This window comes from Platalea leucorodia (genome assembly GCF_965183815.1).
Source record: "Platalea leucorodia genome assembly, chromosome: 2".
In the NCBI taxonomy this organism is placed as follows: Eukaryota; Metazoa; Chordata; class Aves; order Pelecaniformes; family Threskiornithidae; genus Platalea; species Platalea leucorodia.
The window spans coordinates 57300800-57324119 of NC_138824.1; the positions used below are offsets into that span (position 1 = coordinate 57300800).

Here is a 23320-nt window from a genome sequence, read left to right on the forward strand (position 1 = left end):
TGTTGGGCTTCCTAGAGAGTGAGCAGAAAGGGGCTTCAGAAACAGATCAGGATGATTCAGAAATCGTGGTCAGCTTTTCACATAGGCCTTTCAATTAAGTTACATTTGCGTTCAAAATTAGATGGAAATAAAAATTATTCCCTTAAGCCCGCATACCCATTTGCTTTTATTTTTAAGCACTTTTCCAAAATGATGTACTTTTGGACAAGCCAGTTCATGGGGAAAGTTTTGTCCGTTCTTCTAAATGAAATGTTTCTGGCATTGCAAGCTGGAGGGGTGTTTTCCTGTTTTGTTCCATATGTTAGTCCCTAGACAGAAAAATGAATACAAAATACAGGATTTTCCTTCACCAGCAGGATGCATTTGTAGTGAAAGTGTTGCCGCTGTCTGATAAATTGTGGAACGCAGTGGGATTTCTTAATTTCTTAATTTTTCTATTTGAAATACATAGGAAGCTTACAAGCAAACATACAGTAAGTACCTCAATGAAAAACTTAAAAAGCTGTATATGTAAAGACCTAATTCTCTGTTTCACTTTACTGCTCCCTCCTTTTGCACGTCCATGTATTGCAGCGCTTAAGAACGTGTTTCCAGTGAGGCCCGTTTTCCATGTAGTGCACATGTTGGCAAGTGAATGAGGGCACCTATGGAGTTCAGCAGTTTCAGGGTCCAGAATGTGCTTGCTTATTTTTCTCTTTGTAATACACACCGTACTTGCTTTTTGATAAATGTAATTTCTCTCCATTTTGTAGGAGCAATATAGGAAGGACAAGTATTTTTGAGTAGTGGAGAGAACATCATTTGAAAGGATCTTAGCTACTCAAGCATTTCCTTGCGGTAGGGAACGCTATGTAGGAGGAAAATACAATACTCCTTACTGAAGGCAGGCACTGGCTGCTGAGCAGAGAACGTGCAGTGGAACTATGCTTCAATCAATGAGAATATCTGTTTTTCTAAGCACTTAATCTTATATTTTGTGGCCTTATTTTGAAAACAAAACAAAACAAAACAAACCAACCCAAAACCTATCATTTGTAGCTGTGTTTGGTGTTTGCTTAGGTAGTATAGTAAACAGAAGTCATCAGAAACATGTGCATAAATATCTTCAGGGATGCAAGAGCTCTGTAGAACAGTATCTGTGGCCACATGCCGAAAAGCGTTCCAAGGGACACAGCCTGAACTTTTGTCCTTTCTGCCTTGAAGGTAGTTTTAGTTGCAAATTCAACCAGGTCTCTAGGAGGCTGGGCGCTTTGCTTGTTTTGGTTTTGTTTTGCTCGGATTTTTAAATTGTAATACAAAAACTGCAGTTGTGTTCTATAGACATTTGACTGTAAAGTTGGCTATATATAAAACAACAATATTTAGAACAAAACAGTGAATGGTTTATTTCCCTTTCATTGCATCTCTGCTACTTAAACACAATATAGCAGGCTAACTAGTAAGTCTGTGACGAAGCTGATAATCAAGGATCTTTTGGGCCTAGAAATGAAATCTCTTCAGCGACTATTTATCAAGATTGTGTTTGTGTTTGAACTCTAGAGGATTTCACAACAGATGCATGGTTTACTAAACTGTTAAGCTTAAATTATGGTGAGCCTACGTGTTTTTCTTCTGTTTTAGTCTTTGAAGCTACTAAAAGGATTCTGTAAAAAGGAAACACATACATTTTAAATACATTTGAATGAATAATTAGAATGTTCCTTTGTATAAAAATACACTCCTAAGCGCTCAACATCATGGCCATAAAGATGACTGCATCAACCTTCTTGTTAGCAGGAAGTAAGGAAACAAGAATATATCTGTTGCTTCTTGCTAGTTTTGGGTTTTGCCTTCAAAGAAATCAATACCAAAGTTTTGAAAGACACTGAGATTTTTTAAAATAAAAATATTTTTAAAACTTTCTCTCACCTTGTTTTGGTTCATCCTGGCCTCACTTTTCCTCGAAAGAAAGACCAGCAGGTTGCAAGGAGGAGTACACTTGCACTTCCCTTCAGCCATGTGATTGCCTGCAAAGGCTTGCAAGCAAACATTTTGCCACACTGTTTGCAGATTTGGTTTTGATGCCTATAATGCTACAGAACTTGAATTAATGCACAACTGAACAGTCATTATGCTCTAAAATAATTGGTATGGGTTTCTTTGCTGGTAAAACTGGGAGAAGAAATTAATGAGAGATCCTTTCTCATTTGCTGCTTTAGTGCTAAGCTGTTCCGGACTTTTTTTTCCTTCAGTTGCCTGAATTCTTCCTTATCCTACCTAGTAATGGGCTTTTGAGTGCTAATTAGTAACTGCAAAAAATAGCTCGTACTTTTAGGAAGAGATGAGGTTTCTTGTTCTGACAATATATGGTAGAGCAGTTTTATTTTGCATTGTGTCTGTTGTACAGTTTGTACCTCAAGAATTCAGTAATTAAGCAAGGGAGGAGACGGGGAGGAAATATCCTTGTGGGCAGAAGGTGCTATGAGGTTTCCTTATTTTTATCAGTGAAGACATGCAAGACTGCAATTCTTTTTTTCTTGCTTAATTTCAATCAGGGAGCTTAATCATATTTCAATGTCAAATTAAATGATGGTGCATTTATAATTTGGTGCATTTAAAATTTGCTTCTGTTGTAGTAGACGTTGTTTTGTTAGCATCCCTATCAATAGGAGAATCTACTTTTGCAGTTTAGAGGGAAATCTTCTGGGTTTTATATGTATTGTAAAAGTAAGATACAAAGACTAACTCAGTGCTAACTGACACTTGCAGGTCCGTGATTACAGCATCTAGTCACTTTAATTTCAACAGCTTTTCATAGCAGTGCTTAATTCTGTAGGATCACTCAATTTGATGTTTCTGTCCTTGAAAGACTGAGTCTGATTTCTGTTCTGATAAGAGAGTTCATGCAGAAGTCAGGCTTCTAACTTGCAAAGGCTCTGAAGTCCTAGTAGCACCTTCTTGTGAGATTTGATTAAACTTCTAGACTTAGAGTTTTCAAAATATGTGCCTTTTATTTGCTTTTTAAATATAATGAATAGTGCACTGAGTTAGGACTATGCAAGTGTAAGCTCTTATGCATGCAATAGCTTGACTAATGCTGGGCAGAGCTTTGGAAGAAGAGCAATAGGATGCTCACACGCATAAAAACCTGCTTGCTTAAGACCATTTACAACACAATGCCAAAATAACAATTAAAGAAGTGCTGTGATGGGACCCGGTGCTTGTGGCCACACCGCTCCTAACCACCATAGCAGGAGCACATTACTTCTGTCTCCAGCTGTCTCCTGTCTATACCAAGTCTGTGCAAGGACGCTTTTGAGTGTTCCCGGCAGGATATGAAGCCGCTCGCGTGCGTGTTAGTGACATACTAAGCTCCAGGGTACGCTTGGGCTCATGGGATCACGTGCATTTCCAATGATGCTTTTCAAAAGGTAGGAGAATCCAACTTTGCTGATGTCCCTTTCTTTTCCTGCACTGTCAGAAGTGAGTATGTTTCAACAAATGATTAACCGTCTCTATTTAGTGTGTACATCACTGAACTCCAGTGATACACGCTATAATGTATGGTTGAGAAAATGGTTTGGGATGTTTTAAATGTAATGGCCTAGCAGTTTCTATGAAGAATACTTTATTCACTGATGTTTTACGATATGACAACAAAAAGTTAGTAAATGCAGTTTTAAAGACTCTGAATTTACTTACCTCCTGTTCTCATTGAAGAGATTCAAACCCTGGCAGGTAGCTGTCTTTAAAATCGTGGTATAAATATCACAGGAGATTATATTTCCAAGTAGACCAAAAGTCTGCAAAAATGACATGTTAGACAGAGAACAAATAGAATAATGTCTTCTGTTTGGCAATTCAGTTCCAAATAGAGAACTACACTTCCTTAATGGTTTTCTTCTCTTTTCAGAAACTGTTAGGCAATCAAGTGTTTATCCTAAATGTAAACTCAAATAGCTGTCAGCACTTTTAGAGAAGTTAGCTGTACATAAGCATTTCATCTTAAGATTTCTTTTTCCTCCCTCAAAGTTTGCATCTGTTTGGGTGAGTTACCCAGATAAAATTTTGTTCAGAACAAATAAATACGGCTACAGGTATTATAGTACCAGCAGTTAAAAATAGCGGTAAAACATTCCAGTGCGAAGCAAAAGGATTATAGATGCTAGTAATACAGGCCAGGCAGTAAAGGGTGAGATTTTCTCATCTGACAGCCAGAGCCATGTGTGGTGTAAAATTTTTCTGGCCAGCTTCTCTTCTGTCTGCAGAGTCTTCTCCCTTGGAGCAGTGCAAGTCTGCAGGTCTTCGCCCTTGCCGTAATGCCTCTGAAGACTGGTTGTATCCCAAATACTGACTATTTCTAGTTTTTGTTACTTTCTTCAGTTTTAGCAGAACGAATCTCGCATCTTCCTTTGCAGGAGGAACAGGCTTCTCTGTGAGTCTTGATTATGGTAGGCATTTTCATGGTGCAGAAAAGATAAGAGAATCTAACTTTGGTAATTCCTTTTCTTTTCCTGTACTGTCAGAAACGAGAATGGTTCCATAAATGATTAATCATCTCCATTTAATAAGGCTATGTCTTCATTTCCTGTAAAAACAGATGGGAGGAGATGTCTGTCTCTATTCTGCATTATTAGGTCTACAGAAACTTAGGCGGGCTAAAGCAGATTTTGGAAATGAATTGATTTGTCCAGTTTGTCATGAAGCAACTTCCAGTGTGGAATTTCTTCCCCAGGGCTAGCAGTTGTAGCTCTAGAGGCCTTCCTGGTATCCATCCTTCTGGAGGATGCTTGATCCAAAACAGAAAGGATTCCACAGAGCTTGCTAGGCAAAATGATGCTCGACAGTATTAATGGTCCGCAATGAAGCCGGGCTCTGCAGGATTTCGTAGTGTCTATTTTACATGGGACAGAGTGTTCCTGTGGTGTTGCTGGGACTTAAAGATCATGGGATTGGTTCTTGTTGTACATCTCTTTTTTGAGGCAAGCAGTTCTCTCCATTCTCTCCACCTCATAAAGAAGGTTGAAGTTGTATGCTTGTAGGATTGTTAGGCTTAGGAGATGAGGTCAGAGGGGTAGGTATAGTACATAAATGCATGCAGAATATGTACAATAAGGATATCTTCTTTAAGTGATCAGGCATTCTGTTTGCTATTTAATACGGTATTTTCCATTTCTGTTCCACTGCCCTGAAGCACTAGTTCGCAAAGTCATTGAGTGCCCATGAACAAGGAACAGTGCTTGTTATTTCTTGTACATTCATAGTGTTTCATGGCTTGGAGTTATGGTCTAATGTCAGAGAAGCGCATTGGCAGAACCGTTTTTAAAATACAGTGACAAACTCAAAAATGACCAAGCTTTCACTCTCTTTTTCCAGTTTGTGTTAGGGGTGCTTGTGTTATGGAAGCACTTAGATAATCACAGGTGATGTGAGCACGGTATGCCATACAAAACACTCCTCTGGCTCTTTCCTTGAGGACTCTGGCATGACAAAAAGCTAATCTGCAAGAAAAATTGTGAGTATTATAAACAAATGAGTAGTTTCTGTGCTCCCTCTATTTCTCACTTATGACCCTTGTCTAGCCTCCTAAACAAAAGAATGTAGCAATCCGTCACACAAAGTATTCTTGACATCCCCAAAATGAGCTTCCCCCCTCTTTTTTTGATTACTTAGATTTAAGTTGTTGCATAATTAAAATCTCTTCGACATCCTGCATACAGGCATACAGTCATCCTGTCGCAGGATTGGTATCCATCTGGCTCACAGCTGATGGAAATTTATACTAACCCATTCTCCTCCTATCAGACACCACTTGGAAACTCATGACCTTAAGTGGCACCATGGCTATACTTTTTCAGCCCCCGCCAAGTGTAGTGATCGGTAGGCTGCACAGGGGTTTTGGTTCTTTTTTTTTTTTTTTTTTTTCCTTCTCTCTTGAAAGGCATTTAATTTAAAACAACTTGCTCTTGTCCTCCTGTTTCGTAGGTAGAAATGTATTGATTTTTCACACATATTATATACAGCGTAAGTGCACTAACAAATGAGCAGAGACCCAGCGATTATTTCAAGGCTGTTTCTGGGCATGTCGCCTTCAGCTATTTTAGCTGTTAGACGTCCTCACTAGCCAAGAAATACAAACTTCATTTATTCAGAAAGGATACTCACTTCCCAGTGATGCAGGTACAGCCCACAGAGAGCTGCATCTGCCCGTTCAGGATGTACTGGAGCAGGTAGACAGGCAGAGGTCCACTGTACAGCATACGTGCAGTGAGTCCGGTGAAGCTGCCATTTGTTGTGCATATACACTATACGTACAGCGAGGCTGACATGGCTGGGAACTGCTTGTGCTTATCAATGCAGTGTTTATTCAGGGTGTCCCATTCATCCAGACCAGCTTGTGCATGTACAGTAGGTCTGAAATGTCCCAGATATTTTAGAAATCCAGACACAGTTTTTGTTTTTCCACCCAGGCACAGATCTCAAGGAGGAAGAATAGGACAGATCTAGGGGAAGAAAGCCCTGTTTTTGTAATGTACCAATTGTATTCTTGTCACCAGGCTAATATGTTGAAAGCAATTCCGCTGAAAAGCTATTCAAATGCAGTGAGCAGCTGAGCAATGGTGTAACTTAGAGGTGGGCTGAACTTCATGGCAAACAGCGAAGGGCAAATTTCTCAGTGAGGCACTGCACTGTGTAAGTTTGGATGTTTTCAGAAGTTTGTCTCAGGTTGGGGTATGCTTTTTTTTAGCTATCGTGCATTTATAAAGATCTATTTATGGAAATCCAAGAGTTTCATGAATAAATGAGATGGCATATTCCTTTCTTCATTTCATGAATTACAGTATCAACATTTTAGAGCCTGTTCATGAATTAATAATTACTTTAATCAATAAAAATAATTACAGTGCTAAGAACATTTTAACAATGAATGGTTTCATGCCGTTTCCACTCCTTTTTAATTAAAGCATGACAACTCATATTTACCGTTTTCATCATGATAGCTCTAAATGGTGAAATTTGTCATCTTTGACTTGGGCTCTAATTATAATTCTTTTAGATGGTTCAAATTTCTTCTCATTATTCAATTATGCCTGCTCCAATTTTAAACCAACAAATTTTTCCTCTCAAAATCTCTTCCATGCTGTAAGAATCTTTGACTTCATAATACCCATATTAAATATTCTATGCTATCCAGAATAAATGCAAATTAAATATATGAAATAGAAAAACAAATATAAACTGCTGAATATAAATAAATACAGCAGAAGACCAATTATTTCCAGTTTAAATGCATCTATCTTATTTCAGGATGGCATGAAATATTAATACAAATTTGTTGCAAATCTACAAATTGCTAAAAGACCATAATAAGCTTGCAAAAGCAGCATACAAACTTAATTTTTATGTCTGTGACATAGTCTTCAATTAAATGATCTCTTATTATTTTTTCATACAGAATCTCTTCGTTGCTCTTGCAGTAGATTGCATGGCATTCTATATAACAGATATATTTATAGCAAATATAATAACTAGCAAACATAATAACTTGCTCTAATATTCCTGTTCAGCCTATTCTCCATGTCTTACTTTACTAATATTTTTTAAACTTGGCTATGTAAGAATAAATTTCTTTTCCTCATCACAGTAAGATCTGTTTGCCTCACAAATGTGTTTCTTGTTGGTGCCTCAGAGAACTGTGTTTCGCCTGGTATATAGCTATGAGAGTGAGTCACTGAAGAGCTATGGGGAAAATTATTATGCTTGAGTTGACCATATTCAGGCGCGTAGGACCTAGGTTTTTAAAGTCCTTGCTTTGTAAAATATCATGTAATGCTGAGACATTGTACTAGCACTCTAATATGCAGCTTTTACTTCAAACACAACTATGAGAGTATTTCCCGGAATCAACCTAAACTGAGGGCTTCCTGACGTGGATTCATGCCATCTGAATTTAAACATGTAATTGTGATAAGTACATCGGGAGTGTAATATCTCCTTGTACTCCCAAAACCCACAATGGTTCGTTTTCACTCCTTGCTATTATTATTTCTGTCATTATATGCCTTCATTACAAAGCTTCCGCAACATCTTTCTGTCCTGTGCATCAGATTCGCTCGTAGACTGCTCTGTGTAGGGAAAAGAAGAGGTATTTTTGGGCAAGTGTCAGCATGGTCCAGTTGCTGTGGCTGTCAGATGGTTTTACGTATCCTAAGGATGCTTGCGGTTGACCTTTATGGTTTTCAGCCACTACATAGCGTCTGCCTTCAAAAGCCAAATTCCTCATCTTGTGCCCGTCACAAACTGTCACTTAGAGCCAGACTGCTGCTTCAGGATTTTGTTGGACATCAGTCTGCAAACAGATCCCACCGTTTGAATCCAACCTCCATGAACTACTGTGATCGGACAATTGAAAGACTGAATTATAGTGTGTGTGCATGGAGGGGAGTAAGTTAAATTTGCAGATGGAAACCAATTTCTGCCGTTGTATCTCTGGAGTGCTTGACTTAAAATCATCATAAGGTTGTTTCAACAAAATTCTGTGCATGCAGTCTCCAGTAGTTTTAGAAGATCCATTGGGAGAAAGAAGCAAATAAACCAGTAAACACACAGATCATCAGAAGGACCGAAAAATTTGAGATCCACTGTGCAGAGGTATGCTATTAAACCTAGTTCAGCAGTCAGCAGCTGCATCTTCTGAATAACTTGCCCTTTTCCAGTAGCTTCGTATAAACTGGCTTCCCATGGTGGAAACCTCGGGGTTCGTTCCAGCTCTGGAACAGTGTGCTGCTGGGTGCGCCCGTCTGCCTCTCTTTACCAAAGCACTTCTGACCTGTCCTGCTCTGTCTTTTCTTTCTGCCCAGTTCCTTTTACAGACCCTTTCCTTGCCTCTTCCAGCCTCTTCTCCACGGAGGTTCTTCGGGCTCTGTCTAGGCACTCCTGTCCTCTCCTGGGTGCTGTCCTGGTTGCACAGTGGATTACAGTGTGGTAGATTACCGAAGTAGTAATAAAAAAAAGGAGCAAAAGTATAAAACTTGATGATGGCTTTTTACCTAGTGAGCAATGCCCCATTGCAAAGTATGTATATAAGTGCCACTTTACCTGTCAGTATAATTGAGATTAGTTGGTGTATGACTCATATTGGCTTTTTGCACACAGCAGATTTAATTTGTGGTATATTAATTGCACTTGGTGTGTTAATGTCTTAGTGCATCTTAAGGACAAAAATTGGGTTTAGAAATTGTTAACTTTATGTGGGTCTCAGAATAGAGGAAGTGTATTTTTTAAGCTGTTTACACAGTCAACTTTTTGCAAGGAATATGGACAAGCTTTGGACTTGGTTGTCACGTATACAGACAGCTACGAGACAGTCACTAATTTTTATGTTCACTTTTTTTAGTGACAGAGAATATGAGTGACAGAGGATTTCAGTTTTTGTGAAATCCAAAGTAGCAGTCGCCTGTACTCAGTTGCTATTTCAGTATGAATTGCAATCACTTTAATGAAGCAGCTATTTCCAGTTGATCACACTGATAGAGGAGCTCAGATACCTATTTTCCTGGCACGTGTGTTTGACAAAATACTAAATACTTAAAATATTACACCCAAATCCTATGTCAAAGTGCTTTTCCTGTATTATTTCTTGAACCCAGAAAATTAAGATACATCCAAAAAGTATCTTGAGCAAATATTTGCATTTGGTGGATTTATCATTTGCTGCTGGCAGCTACTTCAAATTATTTCAAGATATCTGAGATCTGGGAATAATTTGCCATGAAACGATACAGCTTTTCCTTTAAAAAAGGGCATAAAAAATAATTGCTCTATAAGATGTAATGTTTATGAGGTCATATGAATCGTTGCATAATGTGCACATGGTGAGAACTGTGCATTTCACCTTAAATACAAGAATGGCTGTGCACTGGGAAGGAATATTTAAGAAATCAAGAGAACTATAAACGGCCATCTGCTTCATTCTCCATTTTTATTTGCTGGATTAACCCACTGCAATATTTTAATGGATAATGTATTGCTGTTCCATCTGCTCATTAAATTTTTTGTACCACGAAACTACCTTATCGTGAAAAAGGGTTCCTTTCTGTGCAGGGAGGGGACAGTTGTTGGGGAAGAGGAAAAACAAAATATAATACGATAAATGGCACGAACTATTCCTTTCCTGTTAACCTTTGCTGTGATTCCGTTTTTTCCTGTACTTGCTCCTGTCTTCAACACAATGGTCCTTATGTTGCTGTGGGGTTACAAAGGAGGAATAAACAGTGGGATCCTATCACTGTCCTTCCTCCCGTTCTTCTGGGTGATCCTCTGGGCTGCGAGTAGGAGAGCGAGTGGTGAAGGTGTGCTGTGTTCTGGTTGTTCTCGGCTGCTTACATGGACCTCCTGTGGTGTTGCTGCCAAAGTATTGATTTGAATAGAATCATGGAGTTGGGGAATGGTTTGGGTTGGACCTTCATAGATTAACTAGTCCGGTGCCCCTGCCATGGACAGGGACATCTTCCAGTAGGTCAAGTTGCTCAAGGCCCCGTCCAACCTGACTTTGAACACTTTGAATAGCTTCTAGGCTGCTCTGACGCTTCTTTTTGCTGAGATTAACAGAGTTGACAGGCTGAGTAGCATGAAGCTTGTGCAAAACATTTTTCATTTCTTTCTATTTCGCCTCTTTTGTACCAAATAGGGGCAATGGAGAAGGAGCTAGTGTGTGGTTGCCTGTGTGCTCTGAGACTGGACCTCAATTTTGTGCTTTGCTGCAACAGCAGAACTTGAGTCTCTTAGTTCTGTAAATATGCATTACTGCTCTGCCTATTCGAATAAGCAGTGTAACTTTTGTTTTCTGAGGTGTTTCCAGGGAGCAGTGTTTTAAGGAATAAGCATTTCTAGGTACTGGGGAAAGCCCTTTCCATGAAGGGTAAGTCCTGAGTAAGGGTGCAGTTTTTTTAAAAAAGGGGAAGTGATGTTTTGTGTCGTGGTGTTATTTTTAAGATGCGAAGATGGCTGAAGAACAATTTACCATAATATTATTCTAAGGTAATAAACCACATAGTAGGATTTACCTGAATAGGCCTAATAGAACATTTTAACCATTCCAGTGTGATTATGGTAAGAATGCAGAAGCACAAAGCAAATTACAGCCCAAGCCTCCAAATCTGATGTTTGCAACAGAAGTGTGTTGCAGAAAGACATTTGAATACGTGTTTAAAAGAGAAAGACATCTGGTTCGGATGACCCACCAACCCTGGAGTATACGCAGATGATCAGCCCAGAGCTTAATTTTTCATAAAAATTCCTGTTATCTCACAGTCTCGTTGCTGAGCGGAAACAGCCCATTAAGATCTCATTGCTAGGCTGAATGCATGGTTCAGATTACTGTTTTCCCCATGTGCAATACATTTGTTTACACTGAATTTCACTTGCCATTTTATTGACTAATCACTCCGTTTCATGAGGTTTTTCTGCAGTTTTCTTCCCTCACAGCATAAATTGCAGGCTCCACAGTGTTCCTGCCTAGAGACAGGCTGTTTGGTATCTGTGCTGAATTTGAGCTATCTTACCATCTTTCACACATATTTCTGAAATGGGACCTTATCCTTTGGTACCTCCTTCTGAGTTTAGTTAGTTTCGCAGGTACTTGAGCTCTTCCCCTTTCCCTCTCCTTGTTCTGGAGAATAGGATATTTAAAAATTCAAGGGCTAAAGTGCATCTTCCCAAATTCCCTGCCCTGTGTGAGAGCATTTCCCTTTTCTAATGGGCAGGTTTAGCATTCATTTTGTTTAGAAAAATGACTTACCTGAAAATTTATTTTGTCCAATTTAAGGAAGCAAGGCTTGGTATGCTCGTGCCTTGCGATTCACCTTGTCAGCCTTTTACCATCCCTGCCCAGGTTATTCTGCTGAGCCTCTGTTAGGAAGAGCAAAAAGTCCAAGGTGAGTCCTTCCTTGACTCTGAGGACTTAAGTAGGAACATTTTATGGCCCATGGCTATGGGGAAATCACCTTACACAAATCAGAGAAGGTAGGTCTCCTGGTTGCATCTTCAGTTCTGCAGTCAAGAAACTGCAGAGCTTAGAGTGGGAACCTGTGAAGCTTCTTGGCAGTACATCATCAATATCCAGAGGAGTTGTATGTGGGATGAGATTTTTCAGTACAACCATCCTTGAAAATTGCAGAAGCCTCTGTACACCCCATCGTGTCAGAAGGGCATAGTCAAAGTGAGCTTATACCTGCCCACTTGTACCGTGCTGCTCCTACAGTCAAAGTTAAGGCAGTACCACTCAAATAAATTGTACTGAGTGGTGCGGAGGTAATGGGAACGTGATCTCACTCTCCTAACTGCAAGACAGCTTCACAGAGCTGCACAGTTCAGTAGAAGGCTTTGGCAGATCACTACGATTTCTTTCTCAGGCTTCAGTTGCAAGGATTACATCCCTCTGAACTATTGCTGTAGGTCACCACTTGAAGTCAAGTACTATGTTTTTTTAACCCACTCAGGCCCCTATGAGCTTAATGACTACAAAACCATTAAAAATTAACTTAAAAAAGATGAAAAAAATGTTGCTTCAGTTTAAAGATGTTTGCAAGGCTGCGCACATTAGGCGATATTTTCTCTGTGCAGGTATGACTTGTTTTTTCAGTCAAAGAAACTCTCAGAAATACATAATGCTGGATTACAGTAGAGAAGACAACTGATGGAAGGGGATGTTGTGAACTTTCAACAAAGAGCAAGGTGTCTTGGTTGCCCTCTGGGACAACTGCTGCAGACAATGCCATTTAAAAATAATTCTAACTGAAAATGAAGTGAATTGGCTTTGATCTACCTGGTCATAAAAATTATTCATCAACTTAGAATAATTATGAAGCTCTTCTGGCACGCTGTAACTTTTCCTAATTGCAGTCAGTTCATGGACTTCATTGACAATGGTCATAAGAACATAAGAAGCACTTTGGTTATTAGGGAAAAGTCAGTTAAAAGGGAGAATTTCTAATTTTCATGGTATGATACATGTTCTCTGAAAGGTTTAGAGCTAACACAGCAAGTATATTTTGATTACCTGTCACAGATACTAAGAAAAAAACCACACTCCAGTAGAGATTTCTCATTTGACGTTCTTAACATTTTACACAAAGAGCAGGCAAAGCCCTCCAAATAGGCAAGGTTTCTGATGATAGTGTGTCCTCTGTGGTTACCTGTACTCCAGAAACAAAAGGAAATACGCTGTATCCCATCCTCAGGGTGCAGGGAATGCCTCCCCCTTCCAGTTGTTATCGGGATTTGTAACATCAGACTGTAAAATCAAGGTTAAACTCCCACAGGTCTCATACGGCGTGGTGGTGGCTGGTTTGGGGAGTCTCCCTTCTTTTCTCTGTACGTGCACAGCTGGACAGGAGTTACATGAACAAATTGAGAGCCTCTAGGCTTTAGATAATGAGGCCAGGAATACGTTGAGCACATTTGAAAGCTTAAGTCACATCAATAACTGAAAGCGCTTTACAAATTTTTAAGTCTTATGAATTAGTAAATAAAACATAATAAAGTCTTTAAATGTGAAATAAATGAAAATGAAATGCAAAGTCTAGTTTGGTTTAGTAATTATAATTCCTCATCGTGTGCTTCAACATTATCCTGTTAAGTCTTAGCTCTGAGTTGCTGAGACTGACATTTTTTTCGGTGCTTGTATTATGGTAGATTGCATAGTAATGAAATGCATGTTTCTGAGGTTCTAATGAAAAGGAAAAATTAGGAAAATGCATAATATGCGTCATAAAATGTTTGCTCTGCAATCTTTGAGATACCATTTAAAAGTTACTTTTTAGCGCACTACCTTATCTTTCCTTATCCTTTTATTTTAATGCAAGAAAGATCTTTTTATGGTAGGTGAAAGTACTGTGAATTCAGACTTTGAGTGCTGTGTACTTCTAGTACTGTGATTTTCAGACTTTTCTTCATGTACCAGTGGGAAAACATTGGCAGAGGTCTTTTGGTTGTCTTTTAGAACTTGGGGAAAACAGTATGTTTTAAATTGCCCTGAAAGTCAGAACCAAATAACAAGATTTTTTTTTTTGCCAGCTAGTGGCTTATAAACTCCAACCATTTCAGACCGGGAAGCAGGTGAGCGCTGTGGGGCCGTTTCAGAATCTGTGCACCTTTCCTCCTTGCGGCCCCAACGGATTTGGAGAGCGTGCAACATGAGGATGATGTATGTGATAAAAGCGTTCCTCCAGATGGTTTTGATGCCCTTTTTGTGCTGGCCCTGGACCGTCTCTTCACCTTTTGTCCCGTTTCTAAGGCATCTAGTTTTGATGATAAGGTCATCTCAGCAGTCACCTGTTTATCTTTTCAGGAGGGAGGCATTCCTGGGGTGTGGATCACGTTCCTAAAGGCAGGTGGTTTTACCAGGTATGAGTTCACTTTGCCTGGGGATAGTTCACTGTAGGGACTGCTCTCAGACAATGTCGTGGACCAAAAGGCACAAGTTTCATCTTCCTTTCTTCCCCACGGTTCTCTGGCGCTATCTGAGCAGGCTTGGCACTCTCAGGTATGGCCACATGCCCACCCGTTGCCTGCCACGGCATGCAAGTGCCTGCTCAGTTTCTTGCTATAAAGCCCTGTTCTTGTTTATTGCAACACAGATATTTCAAGTGCTTTGAAAGCACACAAAAATAATTTTGTTCAGTCCAATCTGGGCTAGATTGGACTAGCCCAAAAGAAAATGAAGCTACTAGTGGGGCTGAGATTCAGACCCTGGCCCTCCTTTTGCAGCGCAGATGAGACTTCAAACATCTACGAGGTTAGGTGGGATTCTAGGTAATGTACTCTAAGATTTACGTGCCATCCTTCGGTGTAGATCATGCGATGTGCCTACTCCTTTGTCCTTGGACCTGACTTCTCTTGCATATCTTCAACGTCGATCCTAGGTTGCAGAGCTATTGTATGTCTGATCACTCTCAGCTGTTTTTCAAATAGGGCTTAATCCATTCATGAGAGGGTTCACAGGGGAGGTAGCTTTTATTTGAGGGAACTGAATTTGAGAACCCAAGAGGTCCATTAGCCAGACATATGTTTCCATTGCTGTTGTTTTTCTGCCTTTTTTAGTAAGTTTTCTGAAACAAGATAACAGCAAACACACTGCATAAACAGGGAAAACACTTGTATTTTTTTATTACCCTGATGTTGGAGGCTAAGCATTTGCTGAAGAGGTTTAGTGTGTCCTGTGATCCACCCGTCAGTCTACCCCATAGGCAGTAGAGTCAAGTTTTAATTCCTGCTGCAGCTGAGTCTGTTTCATAATTCTTTGGTTTGCCAGATTGATCTAGATTTCATGAGGTGTTTTCTTTGGTGTTTGTTATGCTATTAATTTGCTACGCAGGTATTCAGAGAAAAGCCATGTGTCCATGTGAAGCATTACATCTGCATCAGCATTGTATTTGTCACTTTCTGCAGGTCTGAGGAGTTATGTATTTCATTTTAAAAAAAAGGAAACAAAACAAAAAGACATTAGGATATTTTTGGGGTGTTGTCATAATCCGTAACATCATTGGATTGTATTTTTGGGTTTTTAGCAGCCTAGCTTGCAGTTTATGTTGTGGGCATGTATTATATTTAATTTAAAAAAAAGTTCTTTAGTCAGACTTAAATGTATTACCTTTGAATTTGATCTTGTTTTATAGGAAGAAAATGCAAATATAAGCATAATTTATCATTTTAGTCATTTATTTGCTTACAGAGATGTTCTCATGTCTTTTACCATTCTCACTGTATTTTTGGATCCCTCTGACACTTGCATATTCTTTTTCAAATAGCATACTTTACTGAAACGGAACAAAGTGATTCAATGCATGCTTGCAATCTGTAACATAAAGTAAAGATTTAATATTTTAATTAATTTTAAAATTCATTCCATCTTCTTAGCTGAACCTCTACATGAAGCAGAGATTGTCAGTGAACTATCCACTATAAATCTCTTTTCACACTGGAGTGGTTTAATGAAGAATTCAGAAGTATGAGTGATTCAAGTAATTTTCTAAGCATTATACATAGTATACAATAATATATTTAATATTGTACATTGATTTGAGTGAAGTATTTCTAATGATCTCAGGCCTTTTTAAATCTTGATTGACGAATTGAAATTTTTTCTCTAATTTGCAAATTTTGTTGCCCTGATTAATCTCTCCTTGAGAGAGATTACAGAATTTCTAGGTTTTCAAACGGGTTATTTCGTGGATTGGTTGGGGATGTTTTTCCGTGGGAAAGGGCATCAAAGTGCTAGCATGTTGCATTTAATATTCTGAGCAGACTCTTCACATATTCTGATACAAATTCAACTGCAGTGTAAGCAAAACACTGGATTGCTGAAAAATGGAAAAATGTTTCTGTAGCTGTACTCCTCATTTTATGTAAGAAGACTTTGGAAGGGGCTTTGGTCTGAAAATGTCATGAAAATCTCTTTTGGAAACACCGTACGCTTATGTACTTAGATGTGCCTTGTCTTGAAGTGAAATCTTGATGTGGATGTGGACAGTTTATGATCAAGCCTAGTGAATTTTATTTCAGTAAAACTCAAAATAGGTGCTATGGTATCTTTTCATTTCAGTGAAATGTATGTAAATGTTTTTTTCCACAAGGCTCCTGAGTCTGTGTTTAATGTCCAGAAGACTTCCAAGGTGGTACACAGTTACGTATTTTCTCAGGTACAAGTCATTTTAAATGACGTCAGGGAAAATGGAAAAGTGTTTCTCTGCCTGTGACCAAGACCTGGACAACGCGATCTGCAGTTCTTTTCCATTCTGCCTCTCTTCATCCTTGGGTTCGCTATGCTATAGCTGTAGGATCTGGGTTGTAATTTAGAGGAGTACAAGCTGTCAAATGGTTGATCATGTCCATGTCAGCCAGCTGTGTGGTCTTGCTCAATACTTGCCTTTACTGGCCAAACCTTCCTTTCCATGGCAAAAAATAAATAAAATAAAATAAAATAAATGTCCATGTTATACAGTAATTACTCTTTGGAAAAATACATGCCACAAGCTAACAAATTCTCATGAGTTTATTTTTTATATTGCGTTAACGTTAGATAGGTTCCTTTTGTTTACAGTACGAGGGAGTATTTCTTCTGGGAACGGTCCCAACTTGCACTGGAGGGGGGAGTCTATTCTGGGGGAGTATTTCTCATCTATAGTCTTCAGCCCATTGTATAGTTTGCTGTGAATGTCAAAGAGTGACCAGCTTTATCTCATGTACACTAGAAACCAATTAAGTCTATCATATCATTTCAACATGCAGGCCAGTTAATAAGTTTGGGTCACCGCTGACGTGAATTGGATTTGAATTGGTGTTCTGGAGGTGAAAGACTGGATATTAAATTATTAATGCTTTGCAGTCTCAAGTTTCCTCACTAAAAGTGTCCTTCCCTCCTTTCTGCTTCCTGCAGAGGTTTGCATAAAATACACGTGCCAGGTCAGGTCTGTTCTCACCTGGCAACCTGGGATTTAGGTTCCCCTTTGCTGTTTCCCCCTCCCTACCCCCAAACGTATACCAAGTCGACATATTTTTCATTATTCTCAGTAGCTCTCCAGCCACTGTCTGCTTTTACAATACTGGTATCTTTTCTATCCCCCACGGGAGTCTGTGGCTTTATAGCTGAGGAACCAAAGACCAAGAGTATTCCTGTATGTTGGGAGATTTAATTTTGTCTCGCTCTATTTCTCTGTGGAATAGTGTCTCTAGAGGAGCAAAACGTGATATGCCACAATAGGATTTTTTTTTTTTTCATTATTTCCTTAAATAGTAACACTACAGGTACTCTGTTTTGTAACACGTCAGTGTAGTTGCATCTTTAAAAATAATCTCATATACCCGAGAAGGGAAACATCACACAAAGACAAAGTCTGCCTTCATATCAGAGACAGGGAGAAAACATCTTTCAACTTAAATTTGTATAAAGCCTGACAAACATAGTTTGCAGTGATTTTACTTTCAGGGAAAAGCCTTTTCAAATAAATAAGAACTTGCTCCAGATTCAGATGACAGTGCCTCTGTAAAAGTCAGATCTGATTTTTTGCCCTTTTCTTGACAATGCTTATAGTAAGTGACCTGAATGTGGTCTGTTCCTTTGAAGTGAGAGCTTTGAAACGCGTTCAGGAGGTTCCTTCTTTTCACCCTTTGAAAATTAAACTAGCAGGATTGTAATGTTCCCGTCCCCATAAATGGGAGTGGTACACGTGCCTGCTTGTGTGTGCTTTTCAAACAGTACCCCTGCTGGCATGCTTAAATATATTTAGTAGTTTATCATGTAACATATGCCAAGTTTGTTTTCCGTGATTTCTGTTAATGCCTTTTCAGTAACTGAAGTATCTGAATAAATAGATGTTTATTATGATTAAAGGAGTAACCATGTATTCTAAATTTATTGAGTGCCGACTGGAACTTTTTGGTTGGAAGTTGGTTGGGAAAAATTACTGTCAAACTCATTTACCACAATTGCAGCAGAAGTGCAGTTCCTTCTGGGAACATAGACATTTGTATAATCTGACTCTGTGGCACTGAGCTATGCTGTATGTAGTGTATTTATGATTGAACAGAAAGTTTCAAACAGCAGCCTGTGAAATTGGATTTCAGATGTAATGTACCATAAATAAGTGCTATAAAGAATGCCTTTAATGCTATAAATCAGTTTTTATTGGTTTCAGCTATCTCATTCTGGTTATTGTATTACCCACAAAATCAATGGGAATCAAAGAGCTGGAATATATTTTATTTTAATGTCCCATCTCCCATGGAAATGGCATATGAGCCCTTAGATCACCTTTTGGGTAGGTTGGGCAAGGCTGATAAATTGCAGGCTATGGGAGTATATTCACAAAAAGGTCTGTGTAAATAGCAGCTGTGTAAGACTTGAAATGCTTTGGTACAGCACTTCCTCCCTGTAAGGGGATACTTGCCTATCTTTCTGAATGTCCTTTGCTTTTGTTGTTTCAGTAAATTTGCCAATGTGGTTTGATTCTTGTAGCTCAGGCTTTGAAAAAACGGCATCACAAAGTTACGTGAACCAGACGTCACTACCATTGCATCCAGAATCGGGAACACTTTGCGGGTAGGAGATTTGGTTCCTTTGTGCCTTTAAGCATTGCCTCTAGTGGAGGCTTTCTTGATCCTGGGAAAAGAGCAAGAACACTTCTAGCAGCAGTTGTGAAGAGTAAAATATGGCGTGGGCTCTGTTTAAGAACATATTATTCTAGTGGAAGGTAGGAAGGTCATGCATCATGATTCTATGAATAGACTTTTAAAACCAGAAACAAATCATACTATCCTGGGAGACTGAAGAAACAGGAAGAAAAACTGTTTTCTAACTAAATAATACCAGATCCATTTAAAATGTTAGCTGTGCTTCCTCTGAGTTTCTCCTTTGCTCGTATTAGTATCTCACGGTAAGATACAGTTAGGAGAAATACGCACCTCTGGAACTCAGTTATTTAGGGCTGGAAATCTGTGGCAGAGGGCAGAATACTTGTCTTTGCATATGTTAGAAACCTTCGCTGTGTTAAAAGATGGACGTACAGATACATTGCAGTTGGATAAGAGTACACCGGTAAATGTCTCCTGGAATATTGTACTGCTTCGTGAGGTTACATACGCCCATCAGTAAAGACGACTGAAGAAGTAAGCTTTTTGATCGGTATTAAATATGGGTTATTTACACTGTTCCACACATCAGCTTTGCGTTTTCTCTTGTCAACCAAAGCTAGTGTAAGTTATATGCCAGAATTAAGAGGGGAGAGTAGACAAAGAGGAATGAACACTGGGGCTTTGAGTAGTGTGTAATGGGTTATCCTTGGTAGAAGTCTGAATACTGGGATGACAGCAGGCTATAGGAACCAGGAGAGCCGATTTACTCATCTTTGATCCCATGAATAATGTTAAACTGCCTTTGAGTCCAACTCGCTCATGTTGACTTACACCCACACCACCTCACGTTGGATTTTAAGCTTTTATTGCAAGGATTGAATGATATGTTTTATTATTTGCAATAGTATAAGCAGTTATTCTCACTGGAGCGCAGAGATGTGTGGCTTCACGAGAGGGGAGTGTTAATCATTTACATGCAGACGTATGTGGTTATCTGTGGGAGTGGGTTAAAGAGACAGGTGTCAGCCCTGGCTGCTTAGTAGGAATGTAAGACATGAATGATACCAAGGAGGCAGAATAAAATGCCTGACTGCCTCAGAGATGGTTATAAACTTCCCTATCCCTACAGTAATTTTACAGGTGGTGATTATAGGAGACATAATGATTTCACGGAAAATACAAGGTAATTAAAAGGTCTGATTTGATCTACAGACCTGTGGTCAATTTGCAAGCCAGCTGCTGACCAGCACAGCACCATGCCATCGTCAGCATAGCTTAGAATTATGCCCTTGGTTTGAGTAGTGCTGTGTCAGGCATAAATTTAGATGGTCTTGTTGCCTCTACTGGTTTGGGTCCGACCTGGTGCCTGGGCTGATGACTAAGTCCAAAAGAGACAATAATCTGTTCCTCTGGTGGAAGAACGATACAGGAAATGTCCCAGGGTCTTTGGGTGCTGCTGACATGCAAAGCAGCAAGTGTCGCGTGTTGTGTCGCAGTGGGGAGGGAGAGGGGTGAGGAATGCTCTGAGGGTAAGAGCTTGCTTAGAGGTCGGATGGGCAAATGAAGGACTTCACAAGTACTTAGGGTTAGGTGGGCAACCAGCTTCCTGCCTACTGAAGAGAAGCATAGGATCGTAGATTATTTGCTTGCTTCTCCCGAAGGAGAGAATTTAGATGTTAGCATCTGGAACACAGATAGGGCCTTGTCCTTACTCCCTTCAGGTACAATTTCTTCAGTCAGTGAATAAAACAGTGCTTCTTGAGGCTTGTGTGAGTACATGGTCCTACACCTCAACTATATGGTGTTATAGAAACACTATCCAAAAAAAGTCAGTGACAGACAGATGAAGAGACCTGAAGTGTAGAACTAAAAACATACCCCTTTGCAGTCATGTGCTTCACCAAAGGATAGGACAAAGCAATATGGTTTTGACATATCCAGAAACAGTATATATTCCATATGGAATACACATGCACATGTGGAATCTGATACTAGGTTTGCAGGTGTTTATTCTGTCTTTGGCGCGGTGGAGTGTAGTTTGGAGCTGTGCGGTGGCCCGTCTTCCAAGCAGGGTAAACCCCTGTGCAGTTGCTCATAGTCCTGGCTGGGCGCTGTGCTGGGAGGTGGGAGCTGCGGATTCGGCAGGGGACCCAAGTGTCTCACATCCCAGGAGCGTGGTCCCAGTAGTTTGCTGTCTATCAAAAGATAAACTGATAAGCTGGAGAATTTGCTGGGTTAGGCCTTTGAGTGGGTTTGAGCACAGTAGCAGCTATTTGTGACTCCTGTGGTCTCGAGGCTGAGAACTGAGTCAGGGTACTGCCCTAACTGGCAGTGGGCAGTAACAGAGCTCTGGGCACATCATCCCCCATGCGCGCTTTTTACGGTCAGCTCTGCTGGGTGCTGCAGTCTTATTTGGGGGCATTTCATTTGCTCAGATGTCCATGGGTTTGGAACAAAGACCCATCCTTTCCTTTTGCTTCTCGTGGCCATGAAACCAAGAAGAGAGCGATAGAAATGACACACACTGGCTATCTGAGGCTGTCCTCAGGGAAGACTGTTCTAGTTTCACCATAGTTTTTACTGGTTTATTTCCCTTCCACCTGAAAGCTGACATGCGTCCTGATACTGGCGGTCATTATGAAATCATTGATTTGCCAGTTTAAGAGAACACGTGGACAGATGGACAAAACCAAACCAAGGGAAACTGCAGGTGACCTTAGCAGGCCCCATCTCAGGTTAACTACCAGGGATGCAGCACCGTGCTGTTCCAGCTGTGCTTTCAGAGCTGGGCTGATGGCTTTTCTGGGCATTTCTGCCGGGTACTCCGCTGGATGGGGTTAGGCACGGCGTTGTAGTCTGTAACAGTATGATGTTTCCCAACATTTGCTAGCTGGTGCTTTGTTGCAAACTAGGATTGAAAATTATAGTGGCAAGGAAATGAACAGGGCCATGTGGCAGATCTCATGATTTTTCAGAAATACCACATCGAAGTTCTCTAATTCATGAAGTCTCGCTGTGTCAGTCCATGTCTTGGGATCGAGTGACAGCCAGATGGCAGAAGGCTGTGGGTGCAAGGCTGTAGCACGGGCTCATTCTTCCTAGAAGGACTCCTGTTGGGACGGTGCCTGCTGGGAAGCACCCAGTTTGCAGTGCCAAGCAATTGCACAGCCTCTTCCCTGCTCCAGGGTCCCATGCATCAGTACAGCTGGCCAGCTGTGTCAAGCACGTGGGACTGTGAAGCAAAAAGAAATAAAAGGACACAATAGTGGGTGGTTAATGCATGAGGAACATATGCTGTTATTTAGGAATACAAGTGGGGTGGTGGTGGGGTCTCTGAATTAAGTCGGCGTGTGTGACTTCTACACGTGTGCTGCAGAGGGACACACAGATGAACTGATGAGCTGTCGGAGTGGTCATTGCTGAGTGTTGCACACCACTCAATGCATATTGATTTGAAAGTGTGGCAGGAAGAAAAGATTGCAGGTTTTGTAGCATGCAGTTTTTCAAGGTGTTAGCAACAGTGTTAAATAGCTGAAGTTAAAATTGCCATGCTAAGAGCGAGCTTAACTTGGAGCCTGCAGGACCAATATTCTGCCATTAGCTCCCACATCCTCTGTTTCTTGCCTGAAATTGCCATTGCCAGCTGCAGAAATGGAACATTTTCCACATAGAGTACGTACTGTTTCAGCCAGCTCTACCAATTAAAAGAAGCAGTTTCTGCTCTTTCACTCCTCTATGCTATGCTGGCATGAACCCTTCTGAGGCCACATAGTCATTTGGTTAGGGACCTGAGCTGGCTGAAATGTAGCCCAGCTTGACACCACAGCCCCTTGAAAAAAACCCGAAGTTTTTCAACAGGTTCAAATCCTGAACCAGCTCACCCAGGCATGGGAATGCCTGATCCAGCATGGTCCTTCAGTTTAATCCTTTAGTTTATACCTTGCTTGTCTTGACTTTTTGATTACCTCTCATTCATTAGCTCACTGTTCTGGTCTCTCCTTTATCCAGGTTTTTTTTTTCCCCCTCCTATAACGTTAGTAATGGGGGGGGGGGGGGGGGGGGGAGAAGAGATCTCTCCTTTTGCAAGTCACAGAAGTGGCTCTTCTGTTGTTGCCTGAGCTGCTCTGCCTGTTCGCTCTGCCTGTTCTTTCTCCGTCTGTTTTAGATGGTTACGTTTAACGAGCGGCGCTCTGCAGAGTTATTTGAGTAG

The 23320-nt window shown here is 40.3% G+C and overlaps 1 protein-coding gene across 1 annotated transcript in view; it reads left to right on the plus strand.

Moving 5' to 3' along the window:
* The window catches only part of HS6ST3 (heparan sulfate 6-O-sulfotransferase 3), a gene marked incomplete at both ends in the record, with an annotated part of 307692 nt that overhangs the window by 172139 nt on the left and 112233 nt on the right, over positions 1-23320 (plus strand). The gene's annotated exons all lie outside the window — the stretch shown is intronic.